The sequence below is a fragment of the Cyclopterus lumpus genome, chromosome 20 (genome assembly GCF_009769545.1).
Source record: "Cyclopterus lumpus isolate fCycLum1 chromosome 20, fCycLum1.pri, whole genome shotgun sequence".
Lineage (NCBI taxonomy): Eukaryota > Metazoa > Chordata > Actinopteri > Perciformes > Cyclopteridae > Cyclopterus > Cyclopterus lumpus.
The window spans coordinates 17,729,358-17,746,159 of NC_046985.1; the positions used below are offsets into that span (position 1 = coordinate 17,729,358).

At 44.8% G+C, this 16,802-nt stretch overlaps 1 protein-coding gene across 1 annotated transcript in view; it reads right to left on the minus strand.

Annotated features, from left to right (window-relative positions):
* The window catches only part of tgfbr1b (transforming growth factor, beta receptor 1 b), a 43,227-nt gene that overhangs the window by 14,732 nt on the left and 11,693 nt on the right, over positions 1 to 16,802 (minus strand). The gene's annotated exons all lie outside the window — the stretch shown is intronic.

A 16,802-nucleotide genomic window follows, 5' to 3' on the forward strand; every position in this document is an offset into this window, starting at 1 on the left:
CAACACTCAAATCTGAGGCCGTTTCTACACACCTACCTCTGCGGACTTTGATGGGGAATTGTTCATGAATTCTAAATCCATGAAAATTAATAAATCTATTATTTGATGTTGAAACAGCAGCTGTATGATGTTGGTATTCAACATTTAGTTGTTGGCCAAGATGGTGCAGCTTAGTCTACATGGGGATTCATTAACGCTCACAAAAGCAGATTTATTGAAAGCCCACGCATTCTTTTAAAATATATATTACGAGTAAATACAATAGGGTGATATTTACACCAGAATAGGCACAAAGAGTCACAATTTATTAAAATCAGACATTCTGCACCACCCAACAGTCAGAAAAGAATGATCCTTTGTTTCCTTTGCACTGCTCCACCGATGGAGATGTGAACGAAAACGTTTTAGTCGACTGAACGATTAGTTGATTTAGTCGACAGCTATAAGAAATCACACAGAAAGCAGCTGTTTTACAGAGATGTTCCAAGTTTCTTGGCATTAAAAAGATATTTTAAAAACAGACTTATTGACTAAAGAATGGAAAGGAAAACATCCTGGCAAGCTAACGCGTGTTCGACGGCATCAGCCAGATGTGTCCATTCACGCTACGAGGAAACCCAGAGCCCAGAGGATGAAGCAGCATAACATATTGAAACTCGCCTCCTAATGCACACATGTTATATAGTTTTATTGCAAAGTAATTTGGTATGTTCACTTTTATAGCACAAGAGATGCTTTTCAGTTTTATAGCTCATTGCGACTTATTGGAAAGGGTTCAGTGTGCATACAGTGGGATACCAAAGTGTTTGAAATGTTCCTTATTTCTTGCCAGAGGGCAACCTGCAACTAAAGTCACTTGAAAATATATGAAAAGAAACCGATCCTTATGCATTTGTTATTTTCCCGCTGTGTCGAACTTGCAACTTGGTTTTAAACTGTGAACTCTGTGACCTTAACACCCCTCCTTGGTAACAGATTTTGCAGGCTAGACTTTATTATATTTGTTAAAAAGTAACTACATTTAATCCTGGGTTTACACTATGTGGCGTCAGTAAAAACATACTTATGTTTTGGGAAAATCTGCTATGTGGAAAAAAATGAATTAACAACACGATCATATAGATCTCCTCTGTGACATCTAACGTTTGAGAAAATATAATACAAGGAACTGACATTTGAACCCACCACCCGCAGGGAGAATTATCGGGGTTGGGTGCTATGTAGACCGGGCGGCAGGCCAGGCGGGAGACCTGGGCGGGCCGATCGCTGGCGGCATAGACTAGCTCTAGGGACGTGGAACGTCACCTCACTAGCGGGAAAAGAGCCGGAGCTGGTGCAGGAGGTGGAGCGGTACCAGCTAGATATAGTTGGGCTCACCTCCACGCACAGCATGGGCTCTGGAACCAAGCTCCTGGAGAAGGGTTGGACTTTGTCCTTTTCTGGAGTTGCCCAGGGTGAGAGGCGCCGGGCGGGAGTGGGGATACTCACGAGCCCCCGGCTGAGCGCCGCTGTGTTGGAGTTTTCCCCGGGGAACGAGAGGGTCGCCTCCCTGCGCCTACGGGTTGCGGGGAGTAAGGCTCTGACTGTTGTTTGTGCTTATGCACCGAACAGCATTTCGGAGTATCCAGCCTTCTTCGAGTCGGTGGGAGGGGTCCTGGAAAGGAAAGGGCGCCGCCTGCCGACTCCATAGTTCTCCTGGGAGACTTCAACGCTCACGTGGGCAATGACAGAGAAACCTGGCGGGGCGTGATTGGGAGGAACGGCTTACCCAATCTGAACCCGAATGGTGTTTTGTTGTTAGACTTCTGTGCTAGCCACAGTTTGTCCATAACGAACACCATGTTCGAACATAAGGTGGCTCATAAGTGTACCTGGTACCAGAACACCTTAGGCCGGAGATCAATGATCGACTTTGTAATCGTATCATCTGATCTGCGGCTGTATGTCTTGGACACTCGGGTGAAGAGAGGAGCAGAGCTGTCAACTGATCACCACCTGGTGGTGAGTTGGATCAGAGGGCGGGGGACTCGGCTAGAAAGACCTGGCAAGCCCAAACGTGTAGTGAGGGTGAACTGGGAACGTCTGGCAGAGGATCCTGTCTGGGAGGTCTTCAACTCCCACCTCCGGAAGAACTTCTCACAAATCCCGAGGGAGGCTGGGGACATGGAATCCGAGTGGACCTTGTTCGAGGCCTCTATTGTGGACGCGGCTGCTCGGGGCTGTGGCCGGAAGGTCATCGGTGCCTGTCGTGGCGGCAACCCGAGAACCCGGTGGTGGACACCGGGGGTGAGGGAAGCCGTCAAACTGAAGGAGGCCTTTCGGGCCTGGCTGGCCCAGGGGTCTCCTGAAGCAGCTGACGGGTACCGGCGGGCCAGAAGGGCTGCAGCAGCGATGGTCGCGGAGGCTAAAACTCGGACATGGGAGGAGTTCGGGGAAGGGAAAGCAGGGTCTACCCCAGGCTGTTCTCAGCAGGGGAGGGGGGGGGGGAGAGAGACTGCTGACCCGGACTGGGGACATCGTCGGGCGGTGGAAAGAGCACTTTGAGGAACTCCTAAACCCGGCCAACATGTCCATCGGAGAGCGCCGGAAGACTTTGGGGTGGTTTCACCCATATCCCTGGCAGAGGTCGCTAAGGTAGTCAAAAAGCTCCTTGGTGGCAAGGCGCCAGGGGTGGTTGAGATCTGCCCTGAGATGCTGAAAGCGCTGGACATTGTTGGGCTGTCTTGGTTGACACACCTTTTCAGTGTCGCATGGGGGTCGGGAACAGTGCCCATGGACTGGCAGACCGGGGTGGTGGTTCCCATCTTCAAGAAGAGGGACCGGAGAGTGTGCTCGAACTATCGTGGTATCACACTGCTCAGCCTCCCGGGAAAAGCTTATGCCAGGGTGCTGGAGAGGAGGCTCCGACCGCTTGTCGAACCTCGGATTCAAGACGAACAGTGCGGATTCCGTCCCGGTCGTGGAACAGTGGACCAGCTCTTTACCCTCGCAAGATTACTGGAGGGGTCCTGGGAGTTTGCCCAACCAGTTTACATGTGCTTTGTAGACCTGGAGAAGGCTTTCAACCGGGTCCCTCGGGGGGTTTTGTGGGGGGTGCTGCAGGAGTATGGGGTGCCGGACATGTTGGCACGGGCCATCCGGTCTCTGTACGCCTGCAGTAGGAGCTGTGTTCGTCTCCTCGGTAGTAAGTCAGACACGTTTGCCTCCGCCAGGGCTGCCCTTTATCACCGGTCCTGTTCGTGACCTTCATGGACAGGATATCTAGGCGCAGCCAGGGGGCGGAGAGGATCCGGTTCGGGAGTCTCGGGATCGCCTCTCTGCTGTTTGCGGATGATGTGGTCCTGTTTGCCTCCTCGGACCATGACCTCCAGCATTCACTGGGGCGTTCTGCAGCCGAGTGCGAAGCGGCAGGGATGAGAGTTAGCACCTCCAAATCTGAGGCCATGGTGCTCTGCCGGAAACCGGCGGATTGCTCCCTCCAGGTGGGGGCAAACTGCCTACCCCAAGCGAAAGAGTTCAAGTATCTCGGGGTCTTGTTCACGAGTGAGGGTAAGGTGGAGCGGGAGACCGACAGGCGGATCGGTGCGGCTGCAGCAGTAAAACAGGCGCTGTACCGGTCCGTCTTGGTAAAGAGGGAGCTGAGCCGGAAGGCAAAGCTCTCCATTTACTGGTCGGTCTACGTTCCAACCCTCACCTATGGTCACGTAAAAGAACGAGAACGAGATCTCGGATAAAAGCGGCCGAAATGAGCTTCCTCCGTAGGGTGGCCGGGCTCAGCCTTAGAGATAGGGTAAGGAGCTCGGACATCAGGGGGGAGCTTGGAGTCGAGTCGCTGCTCCTTCGTGTCGAAAGGAGTCAGCTGAGGTGGTTCGGGCATCTAGTCAGGATGCCTCCTGGACGTCTCCCATTAGAGGTTTTCCGGGCACGTCCAACTGGTAGGAGGCCCCGGGGAAGACCGAGGACACACTGGAGGGATTATATCTCCCGGCTGGCCTTGGAACGCCTCGGGATCCCCCAGAATGAGCTGGAAAGTGTTGCGGGTGAGAGGGAAGCCTGGGTCGGCCTGCTGAACCTGCTGCCACCGCGACCCGACCCCGGATAAGCAGGTGATAATGAATGGATGGATGGACATTTGAAGTGTTATCATGACGTGTTGAAACGTAATCTCTTAAAATGTAACTTTTTGGTGAGAAACTTGAATTAGTATAGAAATTAGAGTATAATCACATTTGAATTGTGCATTGTTATACAAATAACCATTATAGAAGACAATATAAAAGATAACATTTAACAGTTCAAACTTTTAGAAAAATTGGAACAAGGCAAGAAAGCTAACCGCTAAGCGGTAACAGAAAAACAACCCACACACGATGTTCAGATGTGCCTTCAAGGTTTTCTGTTGATTCCTTAAAAAGTAAGTTTTCTCTTCCTTGTTTCAACTCTACTGAACTCATTCAGAGACACATTGTGCGGCTGGCAAAGGTTAAAGCAACACACTCGCCTTCCGAGACAAGACCTCTGAATAATTAACAGGCACACCGCCTGTGGAGCAAAGGGGCAGAGTGTCTGACATCGACACAGTGCGACATGTACACCGGTGAGAAATCTGCCCCCACGGTGCAGCACCGTCACAGGGATTATTAAGCAAATGCAAGTAAAAAGGGGTGCATTAACGCTCCCGAGAAGAAACACACACGGCCAGTCTGAGAATGCATTATCAAAGTTAGAATGGAACAACAGGCCCCTCTCCCTCATGGAATTCATGGAGGGAAATTCCAGACAGACTAAATAAAACAAGAGCAAAACAACATTTACTGTGTGTGTGTGTGTGTAGTTGTGGAGCAGGAAGAAAAGAAGACGATCAAGTGGTGGACGGCAGGAGACGGCTAAATAAAAGCCAGCCGACACTCGTCTCCTCTGACTCAGCCTCGGAGCAGTCACATATTGTCTACACGCACACATGCACCTGGAATGTTCCAGTGGGCTAGTGTGTATTGAAGGGGCTCTGCTGACAGGAAGTGGTGCTTCGGTGTCCTGCTGGTCTGAAGTGCTGTGGGCAGTGAGGTGCTGACGCTACATGTAGGTTTGGATTTTATGAATGGTGTTATGAATTTGCTTTGGTGTGTTGCTTCGGGTAGCAGTGACAGGTGAGATAGGATCCATAAAGCCCAGTTTAAGTAACAGATTTGTGAGTTTATGAGACAGGATTGTTTACGAGGAAATTGTCATGGTGACAATCGTTTTATCCCGCGTTTAGGGCTGAAACGATTCCTCGAGGGCAAAAAGAAAATCATTGATGCAAACTTTGTTTACTGCCCCGTAATCGTAAACAACTGCTTGAGCCAGTGATCGGCAGTCTTCAAACACAAACAAGTTCTGTGTGTGCAGATGATCTCATAACCAATGGTGAATCAGACAGAGGGCGTTGGTATTGTTTTTGGTAGTCAACACCACAGTCGAGTCGGCGACACTCAAACAAACACGTCATAGAGCAGAGTTTGAAGGAAATATTTTTGTATTAAAAAAAGCGTTCACCTGCAGAGATGTCCAATTTCAACGAGTCCCCAAACAAACATCGGAATGCTTTAATAAAACAACTAAACAATAAACCAAACAATAACATAAGCGCAACCCCGCCCTGCTGCTAGTTTCTATCCAGACTGAAGTCCTCCTCTCAGCACCGTGGCAAATTAGAGCCCTTCTACACACAAAGCGGCTGCAGATGACCCAGAAAACAGAGCCGCAAAGAGCCCTTAGATGGTACCTTGTTTTATTCAAACCTCCGACATTTCACAGGGTGTATATACCGTTTGACAGTATTTGTGAAGAAGAGCTGAGCAAAGATACTTAGAAATATACATACAAGGAAAATTAGAATAGCTGAAATCTGAACCCCAAAACCCACCGGCGAGAATGGAAAAGCATGTTTTCTTTTAACAGATGCAAATAAACAATCGCCAAAACGACACCGTTCATTACAGAGGCTGATCCACCCGACTGTCCTGAAACACATCATCATGTGTGACGAACGCTTATGTCAGATTGTGATATTTCATTGAAAACATTTCATTCTACAGGTAAACTGAGCTCCTCAGCGCATCGTGGGAAGCCCCGATCGACTCGGCTGACGGTCATGTGACAATAATTCAGCCAATCTTTGACAAAACTGCAGGCTGCTGAACTCAGAGCGGAGAGGACCGGAGAGGCTGTAAGTAGAGGTAGGAAACATGAATAGTTCAATATTGAAAGCACGTAGAGCCTCAGTCATTGGTAACGCTTACCAAAATGTTGCCTATATAGATGCCATTGCTTGCCAATTTCTGTCAAAGAAATGATCAAAGAAAGACCTTTTGTATGATTCGTGGCACTGTAACTGCACAAAAGACATATTGGAGTTCTCTTTGCTTCTAGTCATGATTGTGCTGCTTCTATAAAGCTGCAGGACTTTCATATTGCAGTGAAAAATAAGAGCACAGAGAATAAAATGTGACGGGAGTGAAGGTTAAGACCTACAATTATTCTAGGCTTGTTAAAGAAATGTGGCTGTTTTAGTAAGAACAGTACCAGTGTTAAACAATTGTTTTAGGACGGTGGTGAAAAGAAAAAGGCCAGCAAGGAGCCTTGAAACACATTAAAGTAATACACATTTATACAAAATATTTTTTTCAAAAAGGGGAACCAATTAGTTTAATTTCTTCTTTGGATATTAAATATTGCTCCTTAATGAAGCAAATGTTTTTTTTTTTTTCGATTTCTCAATTATTTAATGGAATATTGGGTGGAATACTCAATTACTAAAATAATAGACAGCTGCAGCCACATCAATGAGAAATGAGCCGCAAAGTGGATTCGGCACGCTGGAAAAACACAATGTCTTGCCCTTTTTTTTTTGCTCGATATTAACTAAAGGTCATATCAAGCAACAACAAAAAAAGAGCAACACGCATCTGTCTGCTGAAGAACAAATGGAAGATGCTCTGCTTTTGAAACAGAACCACGCTGTTAGCATTTAGCCCCACACAGCTCCCTATTTCACTATAAAAAGGCAAGTGCACAACATTTGCGGTTGGATCGCACCGTTTCCATCGCATCTCAACCCTTTTTGGTCGGGGCAGCTCAGACCTCCACCCACAGAAAGTCACCTGGTACATTTTTTAACCGAGCTATTCTGGAGCCCTAAAGCTAATGGGCCAGGCTGAGCCTGTTTTTTTCCTCTCCATGCTTTAAGTTCACTAGGCTGTGAAATAAACCACAGAGGAAAATAATGGGGAAACTGAGAAACTAGGCCAGATGTTCATTCTTCAAGTCTAATCCAGGGAGTTTGGAATGATTCAGAGAAAAGGCTCTCTCGTCACCTTGTTACTCTGAGCACCTCGCAGCCTACAAGTGCACCGGCTCTGACAAAACAAGCTTATTACAGTCCTGCGACAGCCACATATACCACTTTTGGGGGCTTTTTTCTTTTAGCACATTGACTTGTGTTTCAAAACCAATTCTGCGTTTTTTATTTATTTAATATTCTGACTCATTACTTATTTTATATGGGGTCGAGGATTCCCAGACTCCTCCCAGTCAACGTGGAGGCAGCGCTACCTGGAGGTTCAGTCTATGCAGGACACGTATAACTTCATTCCCACCACGTGGATCCTAGAAACACCGTTTTATAGCCACGTGACGCGCCGTAGCCAGGCAACGGAGGAACAATACATCACAAAGCTGCCCATCAGCAGGGTCCGGACCGCGTTAATCCCTCAGTCCACCCCGCCTCTCTTCCTCGCCTAGCGCTCCCACTTTATTAACCCCCTCCCTCATACTTTTTTCTCCTCCCTTTTTAACCCCTCTCATTCTTACAACAATAGATGGGGAAAGGCTGAGACGAGTCAAGAACAAATAAAAGAAATCTACAAGCTGCGAGTCAATATTTCAAGACACAAGCATGAAATTAATTTGGTGTAATCTGCTTTGCTGTGCTTGTGTTTGCACCAGAGCCTGGTCTGGGATTGAAACGGTGAGTACTGAGAGAGGAAGCTGGGCTAGCTCCTCCAATGTTCATGCAAAGCACCGTCCCGTAGCAAAAACTACACCGTTTATCACAGCCACAAGCTGTAAAAACCACCATCGTCGTGAGATTTTCATCTTTCGGACACTCAAGGCTATGGGGAGAAAAAGCAGCCAAAACGGAGCTTAAAATGGTGTTATATCATTAGAAACATTTTATTCTCATTAGAAATGTCACAAATCAACGGTTTGCTCTAACCAGATCCTGGAGAAAAACAACAACATTACATTCTGCGCTCCTCAGCGCAACTAGGAAGCTATGATGGAGACAAACGGTCATGTGACCAAACTTCGGTCAAGCTTTGACTGAACTGCAGGCTGCTGAACACATCGATAGATAGGAGGCAAGAGGATGTTGTGAGGTGTGGTTGTAAAAATGTAAATAGTTAAATGTGTACAGAACATTGAACTACCTTTCCCCCAACAATGGTAACACTTGGAAAATAATGGATATAGATAGTTTCCATTGTTTTCCAAATACATTTTCAAAGAAAACTTGATCTATGGCACTGGAACTGTGCCATAGACACCATGTTTGAGTTGTCACTGCATCTGGTCAAAACAGTGCTGTTTCCATAGAGGTACAGGACATGGAACATGTAACGGGAGCAGAAATAAAAACACGCTCGGAAACTGGTTGGGGCTCAGAGGGTAAGCAAAATAACAATAAATGAATAAAATGCAATTTCTTTGTCAGTGTCATTAAATAAAGTGGGCCGTCATCATGTAGCATGGGTTAGGTATCAGGAGAGAAAAAGTTATACAACCGCTCTTTAATAAGGTAATTTCATTGAGCTCAAGATTTCTTTTGCAAGTACCACAGATAAAAAAGAGACATAAACACAGCCAGACAAGAAAAGGACCAATCGCAGACACATTGGAAGTTAAGAGCTTCAAATCCCGTTATGCATTACATCTATAGCAAGTGCAATCTGCTCTGAAAAGCAGATGGACACAATGTAGTTATCTGCTTGTTGCCAGTGACGACTATCTCATATGGTACACAGCAAAGGGGACGATGTTTGTCTCCGGAGATGCACGCCCTGAAGAAAAGATGGATTTGCACATTATATTATACTAAATAAAAGTTATGAAAAGGGCGTAGGAGATATGTCACAAGGGCGCTTTACATTAATCAAGAGCGTGCAGGGCTACATGTTAACAAGAAGATTAGTTCGATATTCACTTTCATTAGCCATGTAATAGCTAAGTGTATAGCATTATAATATTGTCTTTTTTTAAATGTTCAGACTATATGTGGACGTAGTCATCGTGTCATCAACTATCGGTTTAAGGACTAGGGTTTTAAAGCCTCGAGTTAGGCGTCTTGGCCGTTGCCATCTTGGATTTTGTGAACAGAAGTGACCATATTTGAAATGCTTAGGAGTGACGTAGAGACGCAGTATATGTCTCTGGTAGTGGCAGTGACCTGTCAATCACCTTGTAGCCCCGCCCTAAAGCATACCCTGCTTTATGATCTATTTAAATCTGAATTGAGCATCATTTACTAAATGAACATCATGTCGTATTGATTAAGACTCGAAACTAGAGATTGAGACTATGAACTCATGTTTACAATATTTATTGAGGGAATAAATCAAGAGATAAGTAGAGTCATATTCTCATAGACTTTTATATAATCAGACTTATTTTTTAGTAGAGAGAATGCAAGTTTAAGACACTCCAGCATAGGCTTCACTCTTCAGAACCGGAGGTTGCCACCTGGACTTCACTGGAACATTACATCATGAGACCTACTTCCTGGTCTGGAGACAATGAAGCAAATTGTTCTAGCAGACCTTCTCTAAACCTCCCTCTTTGACTCACATCTTTTTATTAGCCCAAACAGTGAATTTAAGAGATCATCGTGTCTCTGCAGTTTACTCCTATCCACTTCTACATTGGACAAGAGTGTTGGATCAAAGTTTGCATCAATAATTGGGTGCTGTTTTTCCTCCCCGGGATTCCATCTTGATGCAGGAATGATTGAACAACGAGGAGTGTTTGATTTAAAAGTCTCTTGTTGCACTTCAAACTCTTTTGTCACATCATAAGAGCTCTAATGACAGTAACTAGACCCGTGACAGGAATTCCATTCAGCGTAGATATAACATGTCCGCAAATCTTTTCGGCTGCCATGGGAACTATTCGGTCAGTGAGTTGGCGCCAAGGTGAGCCTCATTCAGATGTCTTTTACTTCTATACCACAATCAGAATAGTGAGAGCATCGAGTCCTTTCAGGACCTGAAAGTCTGGAACGATTTGCTACTTTGGCTTGTACATCCAGCTCTTGAGCTACGGCCAAAATATCAAATTGGTGAAAAGATCACACGGGACTTCGGCCCGGGGAAACCTAAAAAACGTCTCGTCTCCACTCAAAACATGCGGTGCTGCGATGGCCACAGCTACCTCTGTGGTGGCAATGCACGCTCACATTAGGTGTACTACACTGCACTTTCCCAGAGCTTTTGATCAGACGTGTTCATCTTCACTTACAGCCATCACGGTCATAGTGAGTAACCACTTACAGTATATGGTTTAAAAAAAAGATGCACATTGCAAAGCACCTGTGGTTTAAGTCAACCAGTTACACTTGGTTTTGAATTATCAGCGTATTGTGATCAATTGGAGTAGACTTGATCACTGCATAAGTCATATCAGGCTTTCCATACACACACAATTAGTAGTACATTCATTTCAAGCACATCTTAAAGACATAAAAACATGGATGACCTGCAACTTCCTGATGTTAAACTCAGACAAAACTGAAGTTATTTTACTGGGCCCTGAACACCTCAGAGATCAATTATCTGGTGATGTGGTTTCTGTAGATGGCATTTCCCTGGCATCCAACACCACTGTAAAGAATCTCTGCGTTATCTTTGACCGGGACTTGTCCTTTAACTCCCACGTTAAGCAAATCTCAAGGATTGCATTTTTTCATCTACGTAACATTTAAAAAATCAGACACATCTTGTCCCAAAAAGATGCAGAAAAGCTGGTTCACACGTTTGTTACTTCCAGACTAAATTACTGCAACTCCTTATTATCAGGCTGCTCTAATAAGTCTCTTAAATCCCTCCAGTTGATCCAGAATGCTGCAGCTCGTGTACTCACAAAAACTAAGAAAAGAGATCACATGACTCCTGTATTAGCTGCTCTGCACTGGCTCCCTGTAAAGAATCACATTTAAAATTCTTCTCCTCACCTACAAAGCCTTGATTGGTGATGCACCATCATATCTTAAGGAGCTTGTAGTACCATATTGCCCCACTAGAGAGCTGCACTAAATGCGGGGCTACTTGTGTGATCACATTACTCCTGTATTAGCTGCTCTGCACAGTCACCTCATTTCAGAATAGACTTAAGACTTTCCTCTTTAATAGTGCTTATAGTTAGGGCTGAATCAGGTTTGCCCTGGTCAACGTTTTAAGATACACTGAGCACCTCTCTGCTCTTCTCTCTCTCCTTTACATCTCTTTATTGCACATTACTAACTCTACTTCTTCCCCAGAGTCTTCTCGCCTCATAGGGTGCATTGGGTTCTGGTCACATGACATCTATTGCTTCTGTCCATCCGGGAAGAGGGATCCTCCTCTGTTGCTCTCCTGAAGATTTCTTCCCTTTTTCCCCCGCTTTTTTCAGTTTTTCCTGATCCGATGTGAGGTACAGACTGTAAAGCCCTCTGAGGCAGATTTGTGATAAACTGAATTGAATTCATTGTTGGTCTAGGAGTGCCTAGGACATTTTGTTGACATACCAGTTTTCCGTATTAACCTATCATGATATTCTAACATGTTATCACTTAGTCAAGGTTGGGTTCATCGTCTCCATGTCAGCCCTTTGATTCCTCTGGCCAGTGACGACTAGGTGCAAAAAACACTATAATCAGATACTAGAACAAAACAAACTGTGCTGGCAAATAAGGATCGGAGACGATCGGCAAAAAGGTTTGACCTCTAAAAAGCTACGTTTCTGTCCCAAGCCCGAGATCTATTTCCACTGCTGCACGGCCAACCTTAGGGCTATGAGTGTTTAATTACCAAGATACTTTGAGCACAGCGGAGCTTCGACAAAGAATCCGTTTTCTGCAGTTTAAACTTCAACACCATTCAGCAACTGTGTGAAATACACACATTTGTAGATCAGTTACTCATGCTTCGGATTATTGAAAAATAAAATGTGGGGACATAAAGTCATTTTGTGAGCCAGCTTCCGTCAGTGCTGCTTGGAAGTGATGCACTTACCATACTGTACTAGCCAGCCACCCATAAGCCCACAACATTCATTTTTAAGATTCCGTTTACACCACATCAAGCTTGAGTGATATCTCTGCTCAGTAAGACACGGACAGTAAGACAGGGAACCGGTTCTAAATGAGTAAAACCCAGAGTATTGGTGCAGTCCGGCATTAAGGGTTCCGCTATCGGCACTTCAGAAGTTCCGGAGTGAGCCGTCCTCATCTCAAACGTTGTCTCTTTTTCCACCGGCTCAGTACAGCGTGAGACTCACATGAGGGCAGAGAGAAGGCAAGAAGCTGAGACTATATTTGAAAGATTAAACTTCTTGTATTGCAACTGAAGAAACACTATTTGTTTACATACAAGAATAATAAAGCAATGTGGGCTCAATGTGATTCAAGCAGACAACCTGAGCACGGAATACAGTGCAGTTTAAAACCAACAATTTTCAATACATTCCATCTCAAGGTCTTTTTTTTTTCTGTGCTCGCTTACTTTACACGGCTTAACAGACAGAGCAATGAGAAAACTGAGGAAAGAAAAGACAGTGGCATTTGTTTCTACTTAGTGATCTTTGTGGCTCCCAACACAAACTGCAATGTCCCCGGTTCATGTCCGGCCAGGGGTCTTTGTCGTCTCGCTCTCCCTCATTTCCTGTCATCTCTCCACAATTTCCTTCAAATATAAAAAGGCATGAAAACGAACAGTATAATAAAAAAAAAAACTTTATGTGAAGTCCTATAGATGCAGCAACTACTGGTTAAGTCCTTTGACTTCCGTTTGAGAAATAAAAGCATATGATGCACGACGAGAGCAGACGGACATTTATCTTTAGTCCAGGGAGGAACGGGAGAGAAAGCCTCATCTATCAGTGAGCTCCTATCACAGACTAATACTTGAATGCTACTGCACATGCGCAGCTGTCCACAGAGATGAGAACGAAGCGAGACGACTCACTCCTTCCAAACTTCTAGCTAGCCGAGGGGCGAGCCGCCTCGCTTCTTTCTCGCCTCTGCTGAGAGGTGCACATGTGCAGTGCAGCTGCTGCAGGTGCCAGTGGAGAGTGTGACGTCAGCCAGAGCTGGAAAAAGAAATGTCAGCAGTTTGGCAATATATTTTACACTAGAATATACAAATAAAATTGTGTAGCATTTAGTGCTGAATTCTGTTAAAAAACGATACAAATTCTATATATAAAAACAAGGTCCTGGGAGGCATGTAGCGCATCTGTAATTCCTCTCAATGAACCTGATGCCATCAACACAATCTGATTATGGATAAATAAGCCCTTACTCTAACACAGTTGGGGGGGTGGGGTACAAAGTGACTGTAAGAAAGACAGATTGCCGTGGCTGTGCTGGAGGAAGCCCCGGGGGACGCTTCAGATGAAAAGGGAGGATGAAGTTTAATCTAATACATCGACTCGCAGCAGAGGGCGGTGGGGGGGAAGAGGAACGGCAACAGGCAACGGCATAGCCAGATCAATAGCAATTCAATTCCGCAACCCCTTCGCAAAAGAATTTAATAAACCAAAGTCACACGTGCATGGGCCTGCACACGCACGCATGCAGCCTTGAAATGTCCAGGCCAGTGATTGAATTAGTCAGCATTTGGAGCTCAGGCTCTATGCAGCAGAGGAGAGGGGCATGAAGTGCTGCAGAGAAACACAGAAACTCTGCTATGATCTTATGCCTCAATTTGGCCAAAGTTTCACTTATTAAATGCAAGCAGCTGTTATTGTTTTTATATCACTGGTGCTTCAAGGTAACTGGAGCCACAGAAAGCTAGGTAAACTAAACAATGTTAGATGGCCCCACCGTGTGATTAGGAGTCAACAGGTCTCGATGCTACTTTTTTGAAGAATGAATGCATCTTCTGACAGGGTACACCACGTTGATTTTCCACCCAACATTGTGGACAACGAAGCAGCTAATATTGGTAGAGAGAGCGACAAGATCGCAGACTGCTGGGTTCTGAGTGTTTAAGCCCCGCCCTCCGAAGCACAGATCAGAGCAAAGGAGAGAAAGAGAAGTGAAACAAGCATGGCAGTAAGTGACTGCAAAACCCACTGAAGACACAGAGCTGAAATTAAACCAGACTTCCCGTTATGTTCTGCCACTGGACAGGACTCAAGATGCTCGATACTGAGGGACTCGGTTTGGATTCAGGACCAAATAGACTTGTCACATCCGACTCAGAGTAAGCCCTTTATGCAGAGGCTGTGACTTAGGGGCACCAGACTCTGTTACTCAAAGCTGAGCACTGGCCTGTTAAATAAACCATTAATGGATATGGCAAACATGGGCTGTACAACAAATCACCATTCTGAAAAGTGGGTTTTGACCTCTGCTGCTATTAAAATGGTGAGACTTTATCTTCCTCTGTGTGGTTAATAACCCTCTGAAATCACACACACACACACACACACACACACACACACACACACACTTAAGGAAGTGACTCAGCGATTGTTAAAATCACCTTCTTGATGCCAAAATGTGTCAATGCAGGGAGTCAGAGGACTGGAGCTAAAAAAACAAATACAATGGAGGTTGCATTACGGGAAATGTAGGCCCCTGTGTTTGGAAATGTGATCCATACTAGGGACTAAAAGTAAAAAAATAAATACAAAATTTCAGTCAGTTTTGACATTCAAAATTGAAAAATGTCTTTCATAAGTCCCCTCACAGTATGAAATTGTCATACTAAATTACTGGCATGGTGCTCAGCATGAACGGAGGCGTTTATACAAAACGCTAGAGGGCGGTCAAATTAAATGAACTTTGACGAATCAAAAAGACAACGAGTGTACCCCATAGATATGCCCAAAGACTGGAGGTGTAATCACCACAACTACTTCATTGCCTTTGTAGAAGTATTACATGTATAATGAAGAAACAAAAAGATTAAATAGCCTTGAAACTATTTGATCCAGCTGCAAAATATTACTAAAATGTAGATTTAAGACCTCTGGTCTCTAAAGCTTAGACTAACCAATTGTCTTGTGTATAATCCTACACATGTAAATAGTGCTTTTATCAGTGAACTATTTGTGATGGTCATGTGATTGCACATGCACGACCAGGCGGTGCGACCACTTGCAGAGTCCATGCGTAAGCTTTAAAAGTCTGTTACACACAAATAACATGAATGAGAGTTCTCTCTGGGAAACGGTTACGAAATGCATACGTCTCAGGCTTTTATTGTGAAAGGTAAAAATTAAAGTAGTGAATCTGGTCTGCGCTGCCTTTGTCAAGGTTGAAAAGAGTAAAACAAGTTGTCCGTCTTGGTTCGGGCTACTTGGCCTCTTCATTGTTGTAAACTATAGTGTACGTTAAAATGATGTCCGTTCTACACAACGTGATAGGTTGACATATTTATTCTCGGAGTGAAAGCTCATAGACATCTCCCTTGTTCCAGAAAGAAATTACGCTGCTCTTTCATTACGTAGTATTTGGGTTCTATTTTTAATATTGATATTTGGCACCCCTGTATGGATAACGCATCTCAAGGGGAAATAATTCAATATATTGCCGTGAGGATATTTAGTCCCACGAATGTTGAGCATTCTCTTATTTGTTGGTGTTCTCAAAAGATATTCTTATGGGTCAAGTGAGCATTGTTTCAATAGAATACAATTTCAATGTGTGTGTGTGTGTGTGTGTGTCCTGATTTAAACAACAGTAACTGAAGTAACTGAACTGTCACCCAGCTCAAATCAGAGCCACGCCTCATATGCAAACCCAGGATGCTTCTGAACTCGACAAACCTTTTGAGGAACACGTCTTCTCTGTTGACGAGGATGCTGTCCAAATGACAACAAATAAACCCAATCTGACAGTTTCTTTCCTAAATTATAAAACACAGGCCGATTAGAGACAGGACTTTACAGGAACTTCTCCCTGCACATACATAAAACATCAGTGAGGCAAATCTACGCTTATAAACATGAAGCGTACTGCTTACAAGACAGACTGGACGAACGGGAGTTCTTTCTGAAGTCTCTTACTGTGTCTGTAATTGTACAGACGCAGTAAGAGACTTCGAAACCATTTTGGTCAGGTGAGGTTTTGGAGTCATCTCTGCTGCAGATGTTGGGTCACAGGGGCGACACAAGTGTTGATGCTCGCGCTACTAGCGTGTGAAAGTGCAAACATGTTTCTATACTACGCTGGTATGAGGCTACATCCTCGCTACTAGGTCTCAGTTTTAAAGCGCATCTTTAGCTACGTTTACGGCTAGCGTCCACACTACTCCTGAGTTTTAAAAGCCCCAAAACAGAGGCTTTTTTGCATTGTAGTGTGGACGGGCAGAAACGGGGACAGACAGGCACCCTCGTTCACTACTTGACTGGGTCCTACCAGTCACAACATGTGCTTCCCTGATTTACCAGCCACCGGAAGAAAACAAACAGCAGCATAGATTACCGATCGACTAATTCAACATGGACCTTGTTGTCTATATTAGCAGCTGTTGTTCTGTATTTAATAATTTTACTACATG